Consider the following 25,329-nt stretch of genomic DNA (forward strand, 5'->3'; position numbering starts at 1 on the left):
CCTTTCTCCATGTAGTCACTTTTGTGCCCTTGTCAAAGGTTGACTGAATTTGTGTGAGTTAGTCAACTGTTTTTCAAAAAGGCTCAGCATTTTTGAAAATCCAAGAAAACAGGAAGGTTTAACTTGAAGCCAAGAGCAACTTGACAATGGCAGGTCAATGTCATCACTACTGTGTATGTAAGTCAAACCAAGAATGTTACATAGTTATAACGGAGGTGGGCTGTGTACAGAACACCCTGCATCTCCTAAATGGTTTATAATCACTGATTAATCCTCTGCGAGTATAGACGGGCCTCATTAGCTCTGGTAACAAAGAAAGACAGTGTTAGATTGATAAAGCTAAGGCTGGGAAAGAGAAATTAGAGCAGAAGAGCTATAAAAAGGATGGAAAGTGCCATGCCTGCAAACTTTGTAGATGGATGTTTTTATTGTATTTGTTTTTTTTTTTTTAACAAATACCACCATCTTTTCATTTTCTTCCTATGTTCTACACTCCCTCAAATTAGGAAGCATAAGATATTTAAATTCAAATGGGAGCTTTCTACTCTAGCTCCCACTGATGTGTATTTCTTATTAAAGCTTTGTGATTATTTTGTATTTTACCAGTTCATGCCCGTAGAGTGTTGAGGCCTATTTTATCAAAACTGAAATAGCTCGTGATTAGAGCTTACTTAAAATATGCAAACCAAGACAAGATTAAAGCAACCTTTCTTTCAGAGGGTCCTGTGGGGGATCAAATGGTATACATTGTGATTCATTTTCATTCTTCTTGTGTGTGTTTACCCATGATGGCCAGGGAACACAAAATACAAGCCTCTCACTGGAGTCAGCCTGCAAAATGTGAAACCCCCTAACGTCAAATTGCAATCAACACATCACAAGCCTGTCATTAAATTGGCTTCACAAAATAAAAGTGAGAAAAAAGACAAATGAAGTTACCACAGGTAATACAGAATTGAAGTGGATGAGGCTGAAGTTTAGAAGAGAAGTTGTCCTCTGAGGACCGAAGTATAAATGCAGTTTTTAAATTAGGCCATGGAGGGAAACTCTTAGATTATTCCATTGCTGGTGCCCTCGGAAGCCTTCACGGGTTTCCTGTGAAACATGCAATGTAAAACAGTGAATGCAGAATATTTGATCCTATCTTTGTGTTAATGAGTCTTCAATCTAGAGAGTGGGTGATCACTTACAAAAATGGCATTCTGCTGAATCACCAGCCCTGCCTATTACATTCACCCTGCTCCTGCACAAAGCCAGAACAACTGAACAACAAGCAGCAAATAAATTTCAATAAACAGATTTATTGTCCTATTTCAATACAAATCACAGTCTATTAAGAATAATGCACTCTAGTCCAGATTCTGACAGTCAAAAATGCTGATTTAAGAAGAGAATTGTGCTCCTAATTTAATTCATTCATTTGCATCTCTCTCTTCTAAGTATGATATAATTCAGCCTTACTGATCATAGCTGGTAATCACTTCTCTGTTTTATGGTTAAAATTGTGCTTTTTAAAAATTACAATTCTACCTATTTATGTGGGGATTTTTATACATTATGGTTCTAGGATGAATGGTTATTAGATGACAATAATGAAAAAGGCAAGGTTTATCAAAGTGACCTCTGAAATTATCCCATACATTTTCAAAATGATGCACCTGTATTACACAGAGCATCATAGATTCCAAGCACATTTTCCATAACTAATGATACGACTTGGACCATTTACACCTTTTGTCAGCACTGTTTTCTGATTTCAACATAGTACAATCCATTGAATGTCAGACTCTAACAGGTGTCTATGAACTCAGGGATCTTGACAGTTTCTTTTTTTTTTTTTTTTACCATTATTATACTAAAGGCAAACAGAATTCAGTTCCTTCAAAATTAGACATTTTCAACTTATGTCCCAGCTTTCTGTTATTCCACCTCACTTTTGTACTTGGTAAAATAAATAGATCACACCGTAGATGCTGACATGCTTCTATCACATATTATGATATTTTGGCTTTATTTTTTAGTTGAAAAAGTGACTGTATTTTGTAAAATTATACACAACCAAGAGTTTAAATTGGATTCAATGTGTGTATGCTTTCTGCTGAATGATTCCTTTTTCTCTGGGTCTTGCCTCAAACAAGAAACCATTAATGAGTAGTGAAAGCTTTGGACACAGATTTTGTGAAGTTTCATATGAGTTAAGGAGTGCCTTCATTTCATCCTTCAAATTTTGACAGTAACTATTTTTATAAAGAAATTAATTCAGCTCTTCCAAACTTCTTTACATTGCATCATAATATATATCACACCATGATGACAAACATTGAATCTATTTCTATTAAAGACAAACATGCACAATTTCCATCTCAAGTGAAATCTTGAGCAAGGATGGAAACTTCTCAAAGAAAGAAATAATAATAAGCCATCTTGTGTTCTTAAGAATGCCGAATTTCCAAATGAGACATTTCTGAACTGCCTCTCACAAAGCAATTTTTTTTTAGCTGCAGGGCACCCCAGTAGAAGTTAAAAATAGATTACACTTCTATTCATCTAAAAGAAGGACACTAATGTGAGCACTGTAGCTTTCTGCATTTCCGTAAAAATCAGAAATGATCTGCAGCCCGGTGAATAAAGTTGATTCACTTAGAGAACACCAGCATTTCTCTCCTCACCTAGCTTTTGAAAGCAAGCCTGAGACAGCCCCTGCCTACAAAATTGCAGAGGAATTACTCTCAATTACAGGCTTCTGTCTGTTAAAAAGTAGAGCTGGTGATCACTCTGACCTTTTTTCTCTGACAAGTCAAATAAATGAAAGGGGAAAAAAAATCTTACAGGTGTTCAATTTAGAAGCTGGGGGTGGGGGAAAGAGGAGAAAGAAAAGAAAAGCTTGTATTATCTAACTAGATCTCCGGATTTTTTTTGTATTATTCATCTTATTTTAAAAGTTCCTTTTCAGTGAATAAATTGCATGTGGCAATGTAATTTTGCTTAAAGTCACTCACTTAATGTTTTAATTTGAGTATCATTTACTGAAATCTTCCCACAATCAATCATTCAGGCTTTTAGTTTCATACTTTAGGGAAATTCTGCTGAATGCTACAACTCTGCCCTACCCCATTCTTCCTTTCTTCTTATAAGTAGATTACAAATGACCACAGAAGAATGACTTTTCTGGTTCCCTGCATTTGCTATATTTATTGCAAGACATGGCTTGTAAACACCAGCCTCCACATTTTACCTGATAATGCGATCATTACAGAATTCACTAGAATTTGGTTGGCATTGGTATTATTTGAATGTGAATGTTTTAGTAATGACATGAATCGTTTTTCAGCTCTCTGACATTTACCCACGTTTTTTCATTTCAAAAGAGTAACTACTTTGCTAAGGACTGAAAAAGTTGTTCTGATGAAAGTTAAATTCTAAAACATTCTGTATTCTTCGGAGTTGGTTGGTTAGGTTCTTGATAATCCAGCACTTGTTCAGCAAAACTACTAATTAGAGGTGGAAGCCATGTATGCATTGAACAGTTACCTCTTCAAGTTTCAAAGAGAGAAGAAGGACCAAAGGATGCTCTTTCCCTTAGGAACCCATCTGACCTACATTTAGGCCAGTTAATGATGACTTCCATTCAGCTTTGAAACATGTTTCTTTTAAGTCAGCTACTTTTCAGTAGGGAAAAACTATTTTGAGAATTAATCATTCTCAAACATCATACAGAAGCCAACCAGTTAAAATACCACAACCTTAAACAGACCTGCAAACAACATTTGGAAAGTTGAACTGTGATTGACTGATGACATCACAGAACCAAAATAACGTCCCACATTCACTTCTTGCTGTTATTTTTGTTTGCTTCAGAACAGTCAGAACTGCTTTTCTGAGATGGCTGAGACAGTTTTCTCAGAAATGACGCAGTGAAATGGCTAATGGCCAGAGAGTGGGAGTGAGATGAGACCAGAAAAACAAAAAAGAAAAACCAAAAGAAAAAAGGTGGAAAAGGACAAAGGTGATGTACACATACCCCTAAAAGCTGGCCAAAAGATAGTTATAGTAAAAATTCTAAGGGAGGGCTGGACGCGGTGGCTCACACCTGTAATCCCAGCACTTTAGGAGGCCAAAGCAGGCAGATCACCTGAGGTCAGGAGTTTGAGACCAGCCTGGCCAACATGGTGAAACCGTGTCTCTACTAAAAATACATCATCACTGGGGACTGTTGTGGGGTGGGGGAGGGGGTGGGACAGCATTAGGAGATATACCTAATGCTAAATGACGAGTTAATGGGTGCAGCACACCAGCATGGCACATCTATACATATGTAACTAACCTGCACATTGTGCACATGTACCCTAAAACTTAAAGTATAATAATAATAAAAATTTTAAAAAAATACAAAAATTAGCTGGGCGTGGTAGTGCACACGTGTAGTCCCAGCTACTTGGGGAACTGAGGCAGGAGAATCGCTTGAATCCGGGAGGTGGAGGTTGCAGTGAGCTGAGATTGCACCCTTGCACTCCAGCCTGAGCAACAGAGTGAGACTCCATCTCAAAAAAAAAAACTAAGGGAGATTTTGAAGTTGTGTCTTTTTCCTGTGACTGGGAGGCCCTGGGAAGCTAAGAAAATTTTATTGAACATCTGCTTTGCTTCCAGGAGATAAAGTCTTCCTGATACTTCCTTCTAATTTAAGTGAGGCAGTATCCCACAATTAAAAAAAAACAATGGTTCCTTTCTCCAAAGAGTCAGCCAGCAATGATCAAGAAAACAGCACAGTGGTGTATACTATACAGCTTTGGTACCAATGCCAACAACCCAAAGTGATAAAAATTAAGAACAGAATTTATACAAAAATAATGCTTAAACAACATGTTTTATTAAAAGCTATAGAAAAAGGGATACATTTGAAATAAAAATAGCAGTATTTTCTGCTTTAATAACCAACTGTTGACTAGTCTCGTACTTAGAAAACGGCAGGTTGTCACCTAGTGAACTACTCAAAAATCTCTCTAACTAGCAAGAGAAAAAGCAGTATTTCAAGTCCACTGAACTGAAATGAATACACCATATGAACATAATGGCAGTGTACATTGCTCACATACAAAACCACATCATAAAGCCGTAGTGATTAGAAGGGCATAGTGACCAAAGCATGATCCTCTCCTCCAGAAATAGACTCAAACACACAGAAAAGTAGTATTTTTTATACAACATTGCAAATTCATGAGGCCAGATGAATTAATCAACAAATGTTATTTTGGGAAAGTGACGACATTGAAAAGAATGTGAACCCTACCTCACACCTTATCCCAAATAAATTGGAGACAGATTAAAGATTAAAAATTTTAAAAATAAAAATGTTTCATTTAAAACATAAAGCATTGAAAACAGCAAAATAATTTAAAATACTTTTAAAAAGTCATTTTTAAACATTTTTACAGTGGGAGAAACCCAAAAGAAAGACTAACAAAGCCAATTACATAAAAGGAAAAGTTCAGATAATACAAACCAAACAGAAAACAAACCAAAACACCTACAATCAAAAAAATAAAGGTAAAGGGCTGGGTGTGGTGGCTCACACCTGCAATCCCAGCACTGAGGATTGGAGACTGAGGCGGGTGGATTACTTGAGACCAGGAGTTCGAGACCAGCCTGGCAAACATGGTGAAACCCTGTCTCTACCAAAAATATAAAAATTAGCAAAGCATGGTGGTGGGTGCCTGTAATCCTAGCTACTCAGGAGGCGGAGGCAAGAGAATCGCTCAAGCCCGGGAGGCGGAGGTTGCAGTGAGCCGAGATCGCGTCACTGCACTCCAGCCTGGGCAACAGAGCAAGACTATGTCTCAAAAAAAAAAAAAAAAAAAAAAAGTTAAAGGATAGACAGGCAAAAGTTGAATGGCCTTTGAAAAAGGTAAACTGAGGGCTGCTCAAAGCCCTAAAGCAAGGAGACAAATGCAGATGTAGATTTAGGACTCAGCATGAATGCTGTGGCTGGAGACATGGGGTATGGCAGATGCCTTTCATGAAAGCCAACAGAGACTCATCTCCCTACCTCCCAAATGGCTGTGGAGGAGTTTCCGCTCTGTGACTCTACCTCTCCTGTATGGGTGGACACGTAACCAGAGGTAAGCATCTGATCTATGAACAATCAACACAGAGATTGGGTTGAGCCATGCTCTCTACAGGGGATTCAGAAGTAAATGGGATTTCCAAGTTCAATTAGCAGAGTTGCCTGCATCTCATATTTGACACCTTTACCCTACATGCTGCTTACCTGCCCAGGATCTGAACTTCTGGATATGTATCTTTATTTCACCCCACACTCTGAGTCCTAACTTTCTACCCTCTAAAATGATTCCATCACCCTCCGTGAAAGCAGAACTGATAACTACAGGCTGCGTGACTCATGTTTGGTTTTGACTTTTTGTAACCACAATCCACATTAAGAGCTTTTTCAAATAATTGTTTATATGTTATATGAACTTCATAATTTTGAATGACACAAGTTTCTACTGAAGCGATTGGTCTGCCACTTCCACTGCCAGTGAAAGAATATTCTCTCTGTGTTTTTAAAATCATTCATTCTAAATGACACTGGGGTAAGATGACCGAAAACTAAAGGGATGACATTTTGCTTAAAAGGTAGAATTGTAAACACCAGAATGCACTCAGAAAAATGGAGATTTCTCAAAATTTAAAATCCTCAACCATGAGGAGGATAATTAACAAAATACACTTCAGAAATATGAACACTTAGAATGCACTTAGTCACTTTACGAGAACTACTGTAATCGTGCCCAAGCCTAAATGCAGGTGTGAGTATAATCACTGACCAGTTGCAGCAACACTGCTGCTGAGAACGGACCTGCATCAGGAGACATGCCGAGGGACAGAGCTGGTCTCAGCACCCTTAGGTTTCAATGCATGTAAGAGCCAGTGTTCAGGCTGCAAAGGTCTGGGCATTTGTCTTTCCAGGCTAACAGAGGAGGAGACAATGAGACTCTACATCAATTTCCCAGTATATTCTGCAAAGTGATAATAAATTTCTAAAAGAAAACTAAATAAAAATATCATTTAGTTGGCTAAAGAGCTTCCAAAAGAAAGGCCTCAGACCATTTCAAAAAGAAAATGGACAACTCTCAAACACAGGGACATAGATGAGGCAGAAAAGAAGAAATACGCATACCTATAAGCATGGCCTTGACAAGTCATTTTATAGAAAGGTAAGATCCAAGTCTTGAGGCACTTGCTCGAGCATTCAAATATTTCTGGGGCCAATCAAGTGCTGGCTGTGGAGATGCCAGATCCTGACCCTGCAAACAGTTTAGTGGGGGACACAGGCTTTCACATATATGACTGTAGCACAGTGTGATATGTCCAATGTCAGGGGCCAGTAATGAGAACATGGGGGCAGGAAAGGAAGGAGAGAGTCCTCACACCTCAGCCAAAGTGGTTCAGGAAAACATCCCAGGAAAAGAGGTGTTTGATATGGGTGTTAAAAAATGGGCTCACTTTCCAATCTAAAGAATTTGAAAGTATCATAGACGACACAAATGTGAAGACATCCAATGATCATGGATTGGAAGAATATCATGAAAATGATCATAATCTGATTATCCAAAGCAATCTACAGAGTCAATGCAATTTCTATCAAAAAACCATTTTTTTCATAGAAATAGAAAAAGCAATCCTAAAATTTGCATATGGAACCAAAAAGAGCCCAAATAGCCAAAGAAATCCTAAATGGAACAAATCTAGAGGCAACACATTGCCTGACTTCAAATTATACTACAAAGCAATAGTAACCAAGACAGCACGGTACTAGTATAAAAGTAGATTTATAGGCCAATGGAACAGAATAGGGAACCTAGAAATAAAGCTAAATACTTAGGACCAAGTGATCTGAAACAAAGCATTAAAAAAACATAAATTGGGGAAAGGACACTCTATTTAATAAATGGTACTGGGAAACCTGGATAGCCACATGTAGAAGAATTAAACAGGATCCTTATCTCTCATCATATACAAAAATCAACTCAAGAGGGATTAAAGACCTAAATCTAAGACATGAAACCATAAAAATCTTAGAAGAAAACCTAGGAAAAACTCTTCTGGATATTGGCCTAGGCAAACAATTTATGACTAAGACTCCAAAGCAAATGAAACAAAAACAAAAATGAATAAATGATACCTAATTAAACTAAAAAGCTTCTGCACAGCAAAAGAAACAATCATCACAGTAAACAGACAGCCCACAGAATGGGTGAAAATATTTGCAAACTATGCATCTGACAAAGGACTAATATCCAGAATCTGCTAGGAACTCAAACAAATCAGCAAGGATAAAAAACAAATAATCCCATTAAAAAATGGGCAAAGGACATGAACAGACATTTCTCAAAAGAAGATATACAAGAGGCCACCAAACATGAAAAAAATGCTCAACATCACTCATCATCAGGGAAATGCAAATTAAAACCACAGTGAGGGCCGGGCGCGGTGGCTCACACCTGTAATCCCAGCACTTTAGGAGGCCGAGGAGGGTGGATCACCTGAGGTCAGGAGTTCTAGACCAGCCTGGCCAACATGGAGAAACGCTGCAACAACTAAAAATACAAACATTAGCTAGGCATAGTGGCAGGGAGCTGTAATCCCAGCTACTCAGGGGGCTGAGGCAGGAGAATCACTTGAACCCAGAAGGCGGAAGTTGCAGTGAGCCAAGATCGCGCCATTGCACTCCAGCCTGGAGGACAAGAATGAGACTTTGTCTCAAAAAAACAAAAACAAACAAACAAAAAAACCACAGTAAGACACCATTTTTCCCCCTCCAGAATGGTCATTATTAAAAAGTCCAGAAACAATAGATGTTGACATGGATGTGGTAAAAAAGGAACATTTATACACTTCTGGTGGAAATGTAAATTAGTACAACCTTTATGGAAAATAATATCGTGATTTCTCAAAGATCTAAAAGATGACCTGCCATTCTATCTTGCGATCCCAATACTGGGTTTCTACCAAAAGGAAAGTAAGTCATGAGATCTAAAAAGACACCTGCACACATATATTTATTGCAACACAGTTCACAATTGAAAAGACATGGAACCAACCTAAGTGACCATAAACCAATAAGCGGATAAGGAAAATGTGATATATATATATATTTATATATATTTATATTTATATATTTATATTTATATATATTTATATGTATATGTTTATATATTTATATTTGTATATTTATATATATTTATATTTATATATTTATATATAAATTTAATTTATATAAAAATTTATATATTTATATATATTATATATATTATATATATTATATAATATATTATATATAATATATTATATTATATATATAATATATATATTTATATATATGTATACCATGGAATACTACTCAACCATAAAAAAGAAAAAAATAATGTCTTTTGCAGCAACTTTCATGGAACTGGAGGCCATTATTCTAAGTGACATAACTCAGGAAAGAAAAACCAAATACCACGTGTTCTCACATACACAGAGGAGCTAAGCTACGGGTATGCAAAGGCATACAGAGTGTTATAATGGACACTGGAGACTCAGAAGGGAGGGTGGGAGGGGCGCGGGGGATTTTAAAAAACTACATATTGGGTACCATGTGCACAACTCAGGTGATGCATGCCCTAAAATTTCAGGCTTGACTGCTATACAATTCATCACATAACCAAAAACTACTTGTACCCCTAAAGCTACTGAAATTTGTTTAAATGAAAAAAACTTGAAAGTGATACCATTTTAATCAACCAGTTACTGAGGATGGACATATTAGTTTATTATTGCCGCTGTCACAAATTACCACATACTTAGGGCTTGAAACAACACATATTTATCCTATAGTTTTGGAAGTCAGAAGTCTGAAATGGCTGTCATTGGGGTAAAACCAAAAAGTAAGCAGGGCTGTGTTCCTTCTGGGGGCTCTAGTTCAGAATCCATTCCCTTACTTTGTCCAGCTTCTAGAGGAAGCCCACATTCCTCACCTCATGGTGCTTTCCCACATCTTCAAAGCCAGCAACATCAGGTCAAGTCCTGCTCACACCACATCACTCAGACCTCTGCATCCCTCATCACACATTCTCTCACTCTGACTCGCTTGCCTCCCTCTTTCATTTATAAGAACCCTTGTGAATACATTGGACCTACCTGAATAATACCAGATAATCCCCCTATCCCAAGATTTTTAACCTAATCACATCTGCAAAGTCCATTTGGTCATGTAAGGTAACATTCACAGGTGCTGGGGATTAGAATTAATACCTCTTTGGGGGATCATTATTCCACCTACCAAAGTGGGTTAGGGACCACACACCCGCCCTAAGTGCAGACGGAAGCAGCAATGGCCTAGGATGTGTAACATACACACATACATATAAACATATATACAGACATACATATATAACACATATTACACATGCATACATGCACACACATATCCATTACATAGATATCATACATATATACAACATATACATACTATGATAGTAAATGTTTTATTTGTAAAAAAATAAATCAAGCAGGATTATATTAGTCTCATTTCTTATACTTTGCTATGCTTTTGTGTGGGCAAAAAGCTGTATGGATCATGTACTGGGGACCACAGGTAAGTACATACAGCCATGCAGACACCCCATGCATATAAACTCCATCCAACACGTAGATTACTGCACCCCAAATAGATAGATACATATATACGTAGATAGATAAAAGAACTGCTTTTCAAGTCGGTGTTCCCCATAGTGTGGTACATATTCCATTTACTAATTCAAACTTTAAAATTCGAAAAGCAGCATATTTAACATGCATTTAAAAATATATAACCATCATGTCAGTCATGATTTCATAAATGCCACAGCTTGGAACTATTCTGCCCATAGTAGTCCCTAGCCACATGTGGCTCTTGTCCATGTAAACTGTGACTAGTCCAAACTGAGATGTGCTATAAGTGTAAAATACACACAAGATTTCATAGCATAAAAAAAAAGAAATCTCATTTAAAATTTCTTATTGATTGCATGTTGAAATAATAGGATACAGTGGGTTAAATAAAATGTATAATTAATTTCTCCTGCTTCTTTAATATGACAACTCAAAAATCTCATGTACCTTGCATTATATTTATTTTAACAGTACTGGATTAAAACAATGCCAAAGTAGTTGTGAAGTGAAAACAAAAAGAGTTGAGCTAAAGTAAATATTAGTAAAGTTAGCATAAAGATATTACAAATATCTTGAAATTTCAAAGCTAATAACCTATGTTTGGTAACACTATACAACATCCCTGGAAAATGGAATCCAGCTTTTGGATATTTTCTGGAAAGGGTATCTTAGTACTTCTGAGATTGTTCAATGCAGTGGTAGTGGGGGTCAAATGAAAAACATTTCTTCTTTGTATTGACTGGAAATCTGAAAAACCTTTGTACATTTCTCTCCATTGCCCTTAGTTCTGGCTTATAAAGCACAGCACAAACCTACCCACTACTATCCATAACTAGCTGGTTCTGGCCTTTTGAACCTTTAGTTTCAAGGCTCCCGTGAAACCAACACAGCAGCTTTATAACTTCACACACTTGAAAGACCACATTGTTGGAGGAAGATTCTTACTGCAGGCCCTGGCATTCCCCATTGATGAGCTGAAATCAGTTATTATGAGGTTCTGTATACACCTTCTCATGATGGATAAAACAAATGCATATGCCTCACAGGCACAGCAGGAATTAAAAATACATTAGTTCATCGCAACTTCAGATCTGGGATTGAGGAACATTTGGATGACTTTTTTTTCTTTTCAAATAAAGTTTAGATGAGGCAGGAATTCACTACAGAGTAGAGTTCTGAGACTCTCCAGGTCCAGTTCAGTACTTGGAGAGAAATCAAATACATCTTATCTTAGGTATGGCACTAACTTTCATCAAAAAATCATCATATGCTCAGTCACAAATGGTTATTGTAAAATCTTTACTAACCTAAGTGCATATAAAAATTGTGAATTCCTAATACAAAGCAGTATTTGACTTTTAAATTTCATTTTAAGCTTGGCCCGTTCACTTGGAATGTGATTACAGAGTAAATTAAAAAGTAATCACATGTGAATTACATTTCCTCATGAATGTAATGACTTCAGGAGGCTGATTAATGTTAAGCAGTGCCTGTCCTACCGCATGCATACCTTCCCAGGTGAGATATGCAAGATAGCTGTCGTGAGTTGATTTAATTTTCTTTTACTGGTATTCCAGAGAGACTGCCTGAACACATAATAGGCTCAGCACATTCATTAGGACTGAGGATGTTCTTCCCTTTGGTATGTTCCAGTCCCACCTGCAAAATACCATCACTGTCAACTTATGGTTATGAGAAAAGCCCAAGGGAGGCGGTGCAGCTCTGGTACCATTTTCTACCTAGCCAAGTTTCAATTTCTCAATCTCTCTTTGTATCGTTTTGGCAAATTCTTCATATTTGAATGGAATAATTCCAGAGAATCACTGAAAAATGCATTTGCACCAGTGTAAAGGTAACGAATTGTCTCACAAGGAATGAAGGCTTATTAATAATCTACAACAGTATTACTGCAGAGAACAAAATTTAAACTAAGTGGAGCACAGGATCATTAACATATTTCCTCTCAGGTAATGGGGAATGTAGCAGTCTAAAATATTTACTCCTTTCTGTAGTCAGGTTAAGGCACTGTTTTCTAAAGGAGTTGTCAGAGGAATCACGCTATTGTTAGAAGTGGAAAAGGCTGGGTGCTTCATTATTTCTGTGCAAAAGAAGAGCAAATACAGTGGATTTAGTAGCAAGCCAAGTAAAGCCAGGTACTAAAAATTACCTTGGGACAAAAGTTGGTCTTTTATTCCTGTGATTCCCCATTCCATGGGCGGAACAATGAACTAGTAGAGCAGCCTGAGAACATGTTACATCATAATCTAGAACATATGGACAGCTGATGTCATGAAACTGTCATACTATATGTGATGCTCTCTGACATCATCTATTATATAAAATTTTGTTTTTCTTTTTTAAGTTTGGTGAGATCGGCTAAATTGAATTCAAAATCCATCAATGACTCATGACCATCAGTTAGAAACATTCTGGATTGGGAACCTTTGGAATCACAGGAGTTGAGAGACTACCAGCTCACTTCATTGTCATTTAATTGTGGGTCCTCAAAGGGGAATGTTCCAAATGTCATCTCTTCCCAGCTTTGTGTGGGTGGTGGGAAAATGAAGAGGGGTAATAGCGAGAGAATTAACGTCAGGAGAATAAGACAGAAAAGGCCTACAATTCTGTAGTTTCTCCTAAGACTGGCTTCAGGATTCCTTTGAGTTTAATGTTTCTGTTATGTTTTTATCCTGAGATATTTAAATTTCCAGAACATTCAAGGTCAATGATAAGACTATTAGAAAGATTTTTATTTAAACAGAAACTCAAAAGCACTCAAGGATAAAGAAGAAACCTATGAGAACTCTGAGTAGGTAACCTACAATTCTTCCGTGTTAAGAAGAGAGTAGAGAGAATTACTCTTGTGTTTCAAACTGGGGTGTCAAACATAGGGGACTAAAAATGTGAAATATACCAGTATACAATATAACTCCATTGCCTTAACTGACATGACAGACACTAATATTCTTTTGTTGTACGAGGGTCTTTATTCTGCATTTGTTGTACCTTATAACATTTTAAAGGCCTTTACTAACCCACTGTGTGATTCAGAAGAGGGTGATCAAGAAAGTGAGTGACCTAGAGAACACACCACGGGATAACCAATCAACACAGACAAGGTAAGACTTGGACACTAGGGATGGGATTAGGAACACAGTGTCTCCATCCAGAGGACAGTACTGGGTCCAGGCTATCAAGGCAGAGACACTGGATTGTGGGTGCTCCCTGACGTGCTAATGAGAGTTCTGTTACCAACAGGACTGGGATAATCAATTTCCCTTCTCTGCATCCCCTTTCCACATTTTAGGGCCTGATGTTTGACAGCCATCTAATGAGCTAAATGAATTCTACAAATTCTGCTCTACCATGTTGGATTTGCTCTTGTGGATAATACTCAGCAGACCACTACAATTTCTAGTGAGTCACAATCTACTTTTGACCTCCCCCTTCTCTAGGACATATCCCTGGCATTTTCCTACACATGACCAAAATTACTTTTAGAAAATGTAATTTTGTATAAAATGGGAAAAATTAATTAAATCATTAAAATATGAAAAGGATCCTCTTCTAACAAGGTCTTTCCTCTACAGGGCATCCATGCTTTGAACTTTAGGGACAGCATTAAACTGAAGCACCAGTGTCTTTCTTCTGGAATCAGAATCCCTTTGTTGCTTTTGGGGCGGGGGGGGAAAGGCTGTCATTGAACTTTTAATTAGGTTCCAAAAATGTGACCTGAGGCAATAATAGAATGATTTATTTTAATGCTACACTGCTCTTGATGATATTTGGTTAAAAATGGGCCAGCCTTTGAAACACCCTGACACCACACACTGGCATCTACAAAGTTGAGGCTACTGATTCAGTTTTATTTCCCAAGATGCCTTTCTTTACTCCTTTGTCCAACCACCCATCCTTCTATCCATTCATCCATTCAACAAACATCAACATTTATTGCCAGGCATTAAGGACAGACAAGCAACAAAAATAAAATGGTCCCTGTCTCCAACAGAACTTACTAAAGTTCAGCTGGGAAGACAACCACTTACCCAACTTAAAATAGAACAACGTGGGTGGAAAGTACTCAGTCCAATTTAAAGAGACCATAATATCTAAGTTTTGGTCTTTACTGCTCCCTCTAGCCTGGGTTTTATGTTTGGTTTAGCCATTTAACCACCATTATGTATAACAACACGTATGTTCCACTGCTGATTTTACCAACAGAGGCCAGTCTCACGGTGGGAAACGTGGCTCCCAATGGTATCTTATATACCAAATGATCGTCTATGGTAGATTTCAATCATCATTCTAAATTCTACATTGTGGGTTTGTATTTCTGAGTGCCAATACAAACCACAATACTATCTATTTTTTAAGAGATGGGGTCTCACTATACTGCCCAGGCTGGCCTTGAACTCCTAGGCTCAAGTGATCCTCCCACTTCAGCCTCCCAAGTAGAATATCTTAAAGTCCAGGGCCATTCAGAGGAAGAGAGATGCTACACTGAGTAGATAATCAGAAGAAAAGAATCATTTAACAACCACTCTACCCTCCAAAAAACCCTTTCTCTCTGCAAAATGGAAGGGCCATCTAGAAAGAAACAGAATCATTCATACATATTTATTTTAAAACCAATAATTAACCACCTATTGCAGTACTGAAGTTCATGGCCTACATGGGATTTATGATACTGATTAGTCCACTTCTGTGTATATTTAACCTATCTCATAACTTTTTTTAAACAGTCAATACTAATAAATAGCTGAGTTAATCTAAAATATACTGGATCTAAGACTACCCAAATTTTCCTCAAACATCCTAACTAGACCCCAGTTAAACTTCTTTTGGAGTCTCAGGGAGAAAAAAAAAATAGAATGCTTTAGAAATTCTTGATTGAATTTTGTTACATTAGCTCAGCATAAGCATTACAGCCACCAAAACCACTCTTACCAGTAAGTTCTCCATAGCAAGAGATGGCTGCCTGTCCCAGGATTGCCCACATATGTCTTCTTAGGATACTCCAGGAACAAAGAGGAGAAAAATAATCTTGGAAATCCTGTAGACTGTTTTGACTTTTTAAGCCATTCATTCAATCCATAACAATGAACAAAGTGCTATAATGTTACAGTGGAGAGAGCATCTTTTCAGAGGGAAATAGCTGGAATTTTAGTCAAGACTTCATCACTAATTATCATTGTGCCTTTAAAGCATATCACTTCACTTTTCTGGACCACATTTACTTACAAGAAAAATGAGGATGTTGGACCAATGACCTAGTAGCACTCGTTTCTGATTCTCAGTCTGAAGTCAATGGATGCTATTAACATGGAAGTATTTTGAAGCTGCATTTCCTGCAGGGGCAAAGCAATGCTTCCTCCACTTTTTCTGACTCCTTTCAAGTTCTCCTAGAGAGGCCCTAAGACAATTCATAAAGAGAAAGGGGGTACTGCTGCCCAAGCACACATCCTTTGTCACGGTGTGTGGTCAGGCACTAGTTGGCATTAATTTACTTGTTCACAGTTGTACATGAGACATTACTGGTAGGGTAGTTATGGTTGCCTGATTGTGGATGTGTAACTAATTCTGGAAAAATTACAATCCAAACAATCTCAGCAGGTGTCACTGTAGTCAGGAGAACATATCTTCACAAACACTCATTATTTATTTATCCTTAAGTAAGAGAAGGTCCCTACCAGCCAGCCTAAAAGTGCTGAGCTCTGTTTCCCATCATAAGGCCAAGAATCATCAACTTTGTAAGATCAAAAGGGGGTTTTATGTATGCTCTGTCTTCGTGCAGGTCTAAGTGGAGCCATGACAACCTGAGGCACATTTGTAGATATTTTTTCAAGGTTATATGCAGAATGGCGCTCCATAGCATCAGTCAGAAAGCTACTCCCACGCCCTACTTTGTCTATGACCTCAGTTTTATCTACTTTTATTTATGAGTGTGGAGCTTAGGATTTCAGTGACAGAATAATTTGTTTGACACATTACAGTTAAAAAAAAAAACCCCAATAGAAGTACATAGACATACACACACACGTGTCTGTAAAATTGGTAAAATCTGACTAAACTCTGTGGATTGCACCAATGTTAATTTTCTAGTTCTTACATGAGACTATAGTTACTACAGTTAAGCAAGATGCTAACTATAGAGAGTCTGCATGAAGTGTGTGTGAGTCTTTGCATTTTTGCAACTCCTGTGAATTATTTCAAAACACAAAGTTAAAAAAAATGACAACCACCCAATAATTAAGAAACCTATACCTTTAAAAGCAAGATTTAAAAAGTAATTGTAAAAGTTCAGGAATAGTGTAATGACATGGTTCATCATCAGTGAACACCTCTCCTTCAAAAAATATTTGTGTGATAATAAATATCCCTCAACAAAGGCATATAAGTCACCAGTATTCATTCCCAGGAAATAAGGACTGTCTCTTTCAAAAATATTTAGAGGACCTGAGATGACCCTTTTCCCCTAGGTCACACCAAGAGTTTTTATCACTGAAAGCTCCTTTTTGCAATTCATAGTTTTGACAAAAAAGATTTTAGTGATGTGTCTGTGTCTCCAGATGCACTGCTCTGTGCAACTATATAATAACTATTACCTGGTCAACGTATGTCAGCCCATTGGAACTGATCTTTAAGAACACAAAAACATATATGTACACACTGGTATGAACAGCAAATCATTCTTAAAATATTTGATTTAGAAAAAAATGCAAGAGAGATGATAGTTAATATCCACAAAAGGCAACACAATCTCACAAATAGACAAGAAGGGGACAAAGAAAAACTAAAAGAAAAAAATGGGGACAAAGACAGGAACAAGAAGACAAACTTTGCATGTTCTCTCTTATTAGTGGGAGCTAAAAATCAGAACAATTGAACTTGTGAAGACAGAGTAGAAGGATGGTTAACAGAGGCTGGAAAGGGTCATGGGGAGGGGGGTGAATAGTTAGTGAGTACAAAAAATAGAATGAAGAATAAGAGCTAGTGTTTGATAGCACAACAAGGTGATTATAGTAAATAATTTAATTGTACATTTTAAAATAAAAGAGTATAATTGGATTGTTTCTAACACAAAGGAAAAATGCTTAGGGGGATGGATACTGCATTTACATTGGTGGGATTATTACTCATTGCATGCCTGTATCAAAATAGCTCACGTACTCCATTAATATATACACCTACTATGTACCCGTGAAAATGAGAAATTAAAAAATGGGCAAAGATATGAAGAGGTATTTTATTTATTTTATTATTTTATTTGAGACAAGGTCTCAGTGTGTCACCCAGGCTGGAGTACAGTAGCATGATCTCAGCTCACCTCAGCCTCCACCCCCTGGGCTCAAGTGATCCTCCCACCTCAGCCTTCTGAGTAGCTGGGATTACAAGCGCACATCACCATGCCCGGCTAATATTTTGTTTTTTTTTTCTTTTTTTTTTTAAGTAGAGATGGAGTTTCACCATGTTGCCCAGACTGGTCTTGAACTCCCGGGCTCAAGCAATCTTCCTGCCTCGGCCTCCCAAAGTGCTCGGATTACAGGGGTGAGCCACCCTTCCCAGCCTGAAAAGGTATGTTTAGGTGGGACAATATAAAAAGCCAATAAAAATGAAAAGATGCTCAAATTTAATAGAAGTCAGAAAATGTTAAATAGAGAAAACAATGAGATGTCATTTAGACCTAATGCACTAATACAAATGAAAATAAGGGGAAATACCTACTCTGGATTTAGATAAATGGATATTCTGATACATGGTAGATTAAAATATCACTTTTAAGGCTTTATGAAATGTAATGTAACAATACCTATCAATATTTAAAAAGTACATTTTCTTAAATCTAGTACTTTAATGCCTGACAATCTATCCCATTAAAAGTAGGTTATTAGTGAGACCCCATTTCTACCAAAAAAAAAAAAACAATCTGGCCAGGCATGGTGGCATGCACCAGTAGTCTCAGCTACTCAGGAGGCTGAGGTGGGAAGACAGTTTGAGCCTGGGAGGCAGAGGTTACAGCGAGCCAAGATCCCACCACTGCTCTCCAGCTTGGGTGACAGTGAGACCCTGCCTCAAAAAAAAAAAAAATTATATGAGCTTTTTGTACAGTGATAAGACAAAACAAAACCACACAAGGGCTGCATCCCACCAGCAGAAAATGTTTTAAAATTATGTTACAGCCACTGGACATAATGAATTAGATTTATACAGTAGCCTTGAGGGATTTCCTCAAAGAATTATTGAAAGATAAAAGAATGAGTAATACTCCATTTTTGTAAAACGATGACTGAAAAATCTCTCCAGATATGTATATATAAATACACGTATGTATTAACATATTAGCAGGTTGACAAATACGGAAGTATAATCATAGGTCAGAACGTCCCAAATTCTGCATCTTGGCACAAGTATAAGATAATAACATTTATCTAACACTGGGGTGGAAAGATAAAGGTTGTTCATCACCAGAAATGATGAGCCAAAGGATACAGCCACCTAAAAAGCAGTATTTGAGCAAAGGAGTTGGGGAGTTCAAAAGGAAGTTGTTGCCTGAGGAGGATTCTGGGAGCACTCCAGGAAGAGGGAGGATAGAGCATGGTGGATGAGGTGGGTCACGTGTACGGGAATGGGATAGTACCGAGTGAAAACATGGGAACAAAATGACGCAAAGTTCAGAAATACACATACATACATTTACGTATATGAATACGTATGTGTATTCTTGAATTTCATGGTCATATTTATGCATTTTTGGTGAAATTGTGTTTTTAAAACTTACTTTATGTCTTAAAAATAACACTTAAGGCTGGGCGCGGTGACTCACGCCTGTAATCCCAGCATTTTGGGAAACCGAGGGGGGCAGATCATGAGGTCAGGTGATTGAGACCATCCTGGCTAACACGGTGAAACCCCGTCTCTACTAAAAATACAAAAATACAAAAAAAAAAAAAATTAGCCGGGCGTGGTTGCAGGCGCCTATAGTCCCAGCTACTGGGAAGGCTGAGGCAGGAGAATGGCGTGAACCCGGGAGGCGGAGCTTGCAGTGAGCCGAAATCGAGCCACTGCACTCCAGCCTGGGCGACAGAGCAAGACTCCGTCTCAAAAAATAATAATAATAATAATAATTATAACACTTAAAAATGAGCCCAGGTAGATGGTCTTCCAGTAATTTCTCCCTTGATTTTCTTGTTCTTGCTGCTATTAAAATCAAGAGGGTACCATATTTCTCCCTTTGCTCTTCTGAGATCCAGTGCTTATGATAAGAAAACCATAGTCCAACACACCCTATGTAAGTTATTCTGTGTGTCTGAGCTTCAGATGTAAAGGAGCTCTTTCAGACTTCAGGGTTATGAGAGTTTCTGAATAGCCACCTGGCAAATCTGGGTAGATGTTGACTTTCCCAGCAGGCCATGATTTATTGCCAAAAGCACAATTTTTTTCTTTTGTTTTGACTTAACATGCCAGAAAAAAAACACAAGACTATAAGAATTAAACCTAATGCATTACAGCTAAGCTCTCTAAGGCATAAAAGAGGCAAGGGCTGCACCAAAACGAATTTATCAATTACGCAATGCAGGACCCCTTGTATGATTAGCTTAATTATTTAAAGAATGCAAAACAGGTGGACGGTTCTACCATTAAATATCCTGTTTAAAGAAATTGCCAACTCGGTAAGCATTTCTAAGTGGACAGGCTATTTCAATAGAGTACATTGCTGAATGTGTGTGTAATAATAAAAGAGGCTGCCCTTTAAAAATCCCCACACCATGTACTTCTATTAATTTAATTTGGTGTCAACTGTACTTTTTAGTTCGCTCCAGTTGCAATTACTATTCTAGTTTAATTTCACATATATTTGCATTATTTCATCGAAACCCTTACCTTGGTAAAGAGTAAAAATAGATACCTCCCACTAGACCCACCTCAAAAGGATATATGTGTGTGAAAACATACATACACAACTAAGTGGGATGAAAGTGATCTTTACAGATATGGGATAAAGGAAAAACCATTTGAAAAAAGTCTCAGAACACTCCTAGGAAGACCATATGTACTTCCTCATCCAGCAAAGTGCTATTTCAAATGTGTTAAATAAGTAGGGAGTGTGTCAGTGTGGTGTGTGTGTGTGTCTCTGTGCCAATAAACATCCAGAAAAAAAGAGGGGAAAAAGTCAATATAAAAATTTAGAAATTAGAATATTTACTTTTAGTTAAGAGAATTTCTAGAAAGTTTTGATATACAAAATATAAGACAGCCATCTCAACAATCGTGTCCAGTCATTCAGCAATCAGCCACCACTGACAACCTACACCTTTCCTTCCTTTCAATAATGGCCTTCCAACAGACCTCGAAAGGCTTCTATATGGGTCACTTCTCTTACTATATCTGTATTTTTTTTCCAAACCTAATCCTGTTTGTTCTGAATTATATTGAGTTTCTGATAAACTTTAAAATGTTTTTCTTAGATCCAGCTGCACTAAGAGTATAAAGCGAATTTAGAATCACCACCCCACAGTCCCCCCGCCGACAAATCATACTATTTAATATGGCGGTGATGAGAACAACGTATGTGACTACCATGACACTCAATAAAAATGCTATGATTTGCTTTTTAAAAAGTCAGAAACCTATAGAATCCGTATGTGAGTTCCACTCATTGTTTCTATAAAAAGGTCATTCTGATATGTTTTAGGGCATTGTCATGAGAATGTGTGAAAAATCTATAGGCTTACAAAACATGAAAACTCAAGATACTGGTTGGTAAGGACATGGTAGGGGTAATGTATTCTTAGAAGAGAGGCTGCATCATTTCTGCAGATAAATTTGAAATTTTCTTCGTGCAATTTGGAATGTAATCTCTTACTAGATTAAATTTTACAGCTCAGGAAGGTGAGGAGCTGGTAAGAGCAAACTGCATGACACAAGAGTATAGATATCCAACAAACAATGAGGCAACCAACCTGAGTCAGTTAGTACTTGACAGCAATGCTTTTATTAGAAACACTTTACTTATGACCTATTACCAGTGGTTCCTCTACTATTGGGATACATTTAAATCTGTCATTTTAAATGTGTTTACACTTAATCTGTGTACAAGAACTGCTGACAAAGGCAAGCGTGATATGTCATACTGATGACGTCTTAAGCTGAGGAAATTTCCACTGCCACAGGCAACACTTTAACCTTATGAAACATTTTAATCACATTTTTATTGAAGACGCTTATTAAAAGATGCAGGCTTTCAGAACTTGACAAATTTTCTTGATCCTTTGCCAAATCAGAGGTAGGCAAAGTGTACTCTGAAATCACCTTCCCCCAAATTGTAAATTCATTTTCTGAAATTAGATATTGACATTTAAGCATCATATAAAAGTCAAACTTTTCTAGGATGACTGAGAAGTTGAAAATCCTAAATGCCCACATTATGAGAAAAGAAGTTAAGGCAAAGGCCAATATGGTGAGTAATTTTAACATTACACTTAGCATTTAGCCCCTTTTCTGCATTAGTCCCGTGTTAAGAACCAACTCATTCTTTTATACCCGACATATGTATTTTCAGTATTTGCTAAGAAATAATCCTCTTTTCAAAGCATTGGTTATTATTTTCTATAAAAGCTTGGTTTCTCAATAGTATAATTCTGTGTTTGCAGACTATAAAAGTATAGCTCTGAGAATATGAAAGAAAATAATCACCAGGACAGGCAATCGATTTCTGTGTGGACAAAAATTTTAGACCTTTTTTTTAGGTGAATGACATCAGAGAGCCATTTAGCTCTAAGTTTCCATGACTACCTGTAAAATGGAGATATCATTCATTCATTTGATAAATATCAAGAGAACATCCACAATATTTCAGGTACAGAACTAGGTGGCATTGGGGTGACAGAGAACACACTGGTTTTGCCTTTAAGGACATTTATAGTCTACTTGCTTTCTGTCCACTTCGACTCAGACATAAAGAATATTTATCAAATATACCGGAAGTCCCAGAATAAGGCTACTCTAAATACATCATTCAAATTTCAAAATAGAACCTAAAAAACAAATGCCAAAACATTTACCCAATGTATTCAGGCCTTATGAACCTACTGATTAACATATTTTTAATATGTTATTTCAGCTATACTGTAACTATATGGTGAAACACAACAAACCAAACTACTTGGTTTATTTAGTTTAGTATAAAGCCACACTTAGTAGTATTCCAACTCAGTGCTCTTCGGCAAGTATCTGCACAGCTATATTACATCTAGGCACTGTAACAGTGGCTAGGGAGATGATGACATGATGACATGATGATCTGTTAGAACCCTGTGACCTTAAGAAGCATATGGTCCAAAAAGACATACAAATGTGTCATTCACTATGTGATACTCCTCTCAATCTCTTCCTCTCACCATCTCACCATCTTTCTTACATTCCTACTCCTGATTTGGTCCAGACAATCCACCCATCTTCCAGAGCCAAGAACTCTGTTGAGCCAATAGTAAAAATCTCATTCCCTCTGCAAAGGATTTGTTTGTTTAGGAAAGTTGTGTGACTCAGTTTCAGCCAACAAGGAAAGTGAGTGAAAAACCGTTCAATAGGGCTTTTGAAAAAGACATGGAACCAATCCAAATGCCCATCAATGATGAACTGGATAAAGAAAATGTGGTACATATACACCATGGAATAGTACACAGCCATAAAAAGGAATGAGATCATGTCATTTGCAGGGACATGGATGAAGCTGGAAGCCATTATCCTCAGCAAACTAACACAGGAACAGAACACAAAATACCTCATGTTCTCACTCATAAGTGGGAGTTGAACAATGAGAACACACGGACACAGGGAGGGGAACAACACACAACAGCGCCTGTTGGGGGTGGAGGGGGTGTGGGGAGGGAACCTAGAGGACGGGTCAATAGGTGCAGCAAACCACCATGGCACACGTATACCTATGTAACAAACCTGCACGTTCTGCACATGGATCCCAGAACTTAAAATAAAAAATTAAGTATCAATCCAAAAAACACAAAAACAAAAACCAAAAAAAAGTTTCTTCACTCTTTCCAAAAAGAGGTAAAAGATAAACCCAAGTGAATGTAGAATTTGGTATATGATAAATATGCTATCCTTAAATCACTGGGGAGAAGATGGAGTTTTGATATGAACTGTCAGGATAAGTGGATATAGTCACATGAAGAAATGTAAAATCAGATCCATTCCTTAGACTTTAAACCAGGATAAATTCCAAATGGTTCAACTATTTAACTATGAAAACTAAAATTAAGGACTAGAAAAAAACATGGTAATATGTCATCTCAATAACCTAGGAATGGGGAAAACTTTTCTAACAATTATTTAAAATCCCAAAGTAATAAGGAAAAACATGGATACCAGTGATTACATAAAAGATTCCAGAAACAAATTGGGAGAACACATTGGTAAGCTTCACTAGAGATAAAAATCCCCAATATACAAAGGGCTTCAAAATCAGCAAAAAAACAGCCCAAAATCACACTGAAAAATGAGCGAGAAATATGAACTGATTAGCTCATAAATAAATGCAAATGGGCCTTAAACATAAGAAAATATACTGGACTGTGCTGTTAATATGACAAATGCAATCGAAAACAATACTAATATAACATTCCTCACCTATCTGACAGGAAAGTCTTAAAGTTCAACAATATAGTATGTTGGCCAGACTTAGGGAACTAGGAATTCTCATATAGTTGTGGTATAAATACAAAGTGACATATGCAAACCCTATGGATAAGTGTTCATCAATACCTAGCAAAATTACGTATGTATTTATCCTTTGACACAGAATTGCACTTCTGGGAGTCTATCCAAAAGACACACTAGCAAAGATAAAATATATGTTTGCACAAAGCAATTCGCTGCAGCATTATTTATAATAACAAGAGATTGAAAATAAAAATGTTTATAAATAGGGAATGGAGTGAGAAAAAAACATGGTACATCCCCCATGATGGAGTACTATAAAACCGTAAAAAAAAAAAAAAAAGAAGAGGAGGAGGAGGAAGAGGAAAAAGAAGAAAAGAAATCATTCTAGAAAGTGCAACTAAATGCTCTCCAGGCTATTTTTCTAAGGAACGAAAGAAAGTTGAAGAAAAATGTATAGAGTATATATAACTTTTCAAAGAAAGGATGGAACACAAATATAAATGTATTTATATACATACATGTATGTATATCCACATACAAACACATATATGCAACCTTATGTATATATTGTATTTGTATTTAATAAACAGAGTAAGTATTAAAAATTTGGGGGAGGAAGAAATAGAGTATAAGAGAGATACAGAAGTTATACTACTTTGAACATACTGGTTTTATAGATTGATTCTGAAATCATAAATATTCTAGATAATTATAATGCAAAATTAAATCTAAAAAAGCAATCTCTATAAATTGAAAGTAAAATAAACCTAATTTCATATCCAGTTGCTGTCATAAGTACTCACAGAGGTGCTATTTCTAGCGATTTAAGACATATAACAATTTAAAGGAAAACTCGAAACTGCTCATGGTAATTATATTATTTGTAGTAGGATTGGTATTGATATTCTGAGACTCTTGTGCATGTACTGTGAATAAATCAAAGAATTATGATGGTAT

The 25,329-nt window shown here is 37.0% G+C and overlaps 1 protein-coding gene and 1 long non-coding RNA gene across 13 annotated transcripts in view; one reads left to right on the plus strand and one right to left on the minus strand.

The window, feature by feature from the left end:
- Positions 1–25,329, minus strand: part of FHIT (fragile histidine triad diadenosine triphosphatase) — a 1,510,123-nt gene that overhangs the window by 436,684 nt on the left and 1,048,110 nt on the right. The window lies entirely within an intron of this gene.
- Positions 1–25,329, plus strand: part of LOC109026393 (uncharacterized) — a 61,041-nt gene that overhangs the window by 25,795 nt on the left and 9,917 nt on the right. The window contains exons 1-4 of one of the 4 annotated variants that reach the window (XR_002005418.4): positions 13,057–13,191; positions 13,719–13,814; positions 14,003–14,112; positions 18,149–18,270. This is a non-coding gene — a long non-coding RNA (uncharacterized lncRNA). Of the gene's footprint in view, positions 1–13,056; positions 13,192–13,718; positions 13,815–14,002; positions 14,113–18,145; positions 18,271–25,329 lie in introns of those variants that run through there. The other 3 variants (XR_008678560.2, XR_002005419.4, XR_008678561.2) reach the window with 3 other exon arrangements.

This window comes from Gorilla gorilla, chromosome 2 (assembly GCF_029281585.2).
Source record: "Gorilla gorilla gorilla isolate KB3781 chromosome 2, NHGRI_mGorGor1-v2.1_pri, whole genome shotgun sequence".
NCBI classification, from domain to species: Eukaryota; Metazoa; Chordata; class Mammalia; order Primates; family Hominidae; genus Gorilla; species Gorilla gorilla.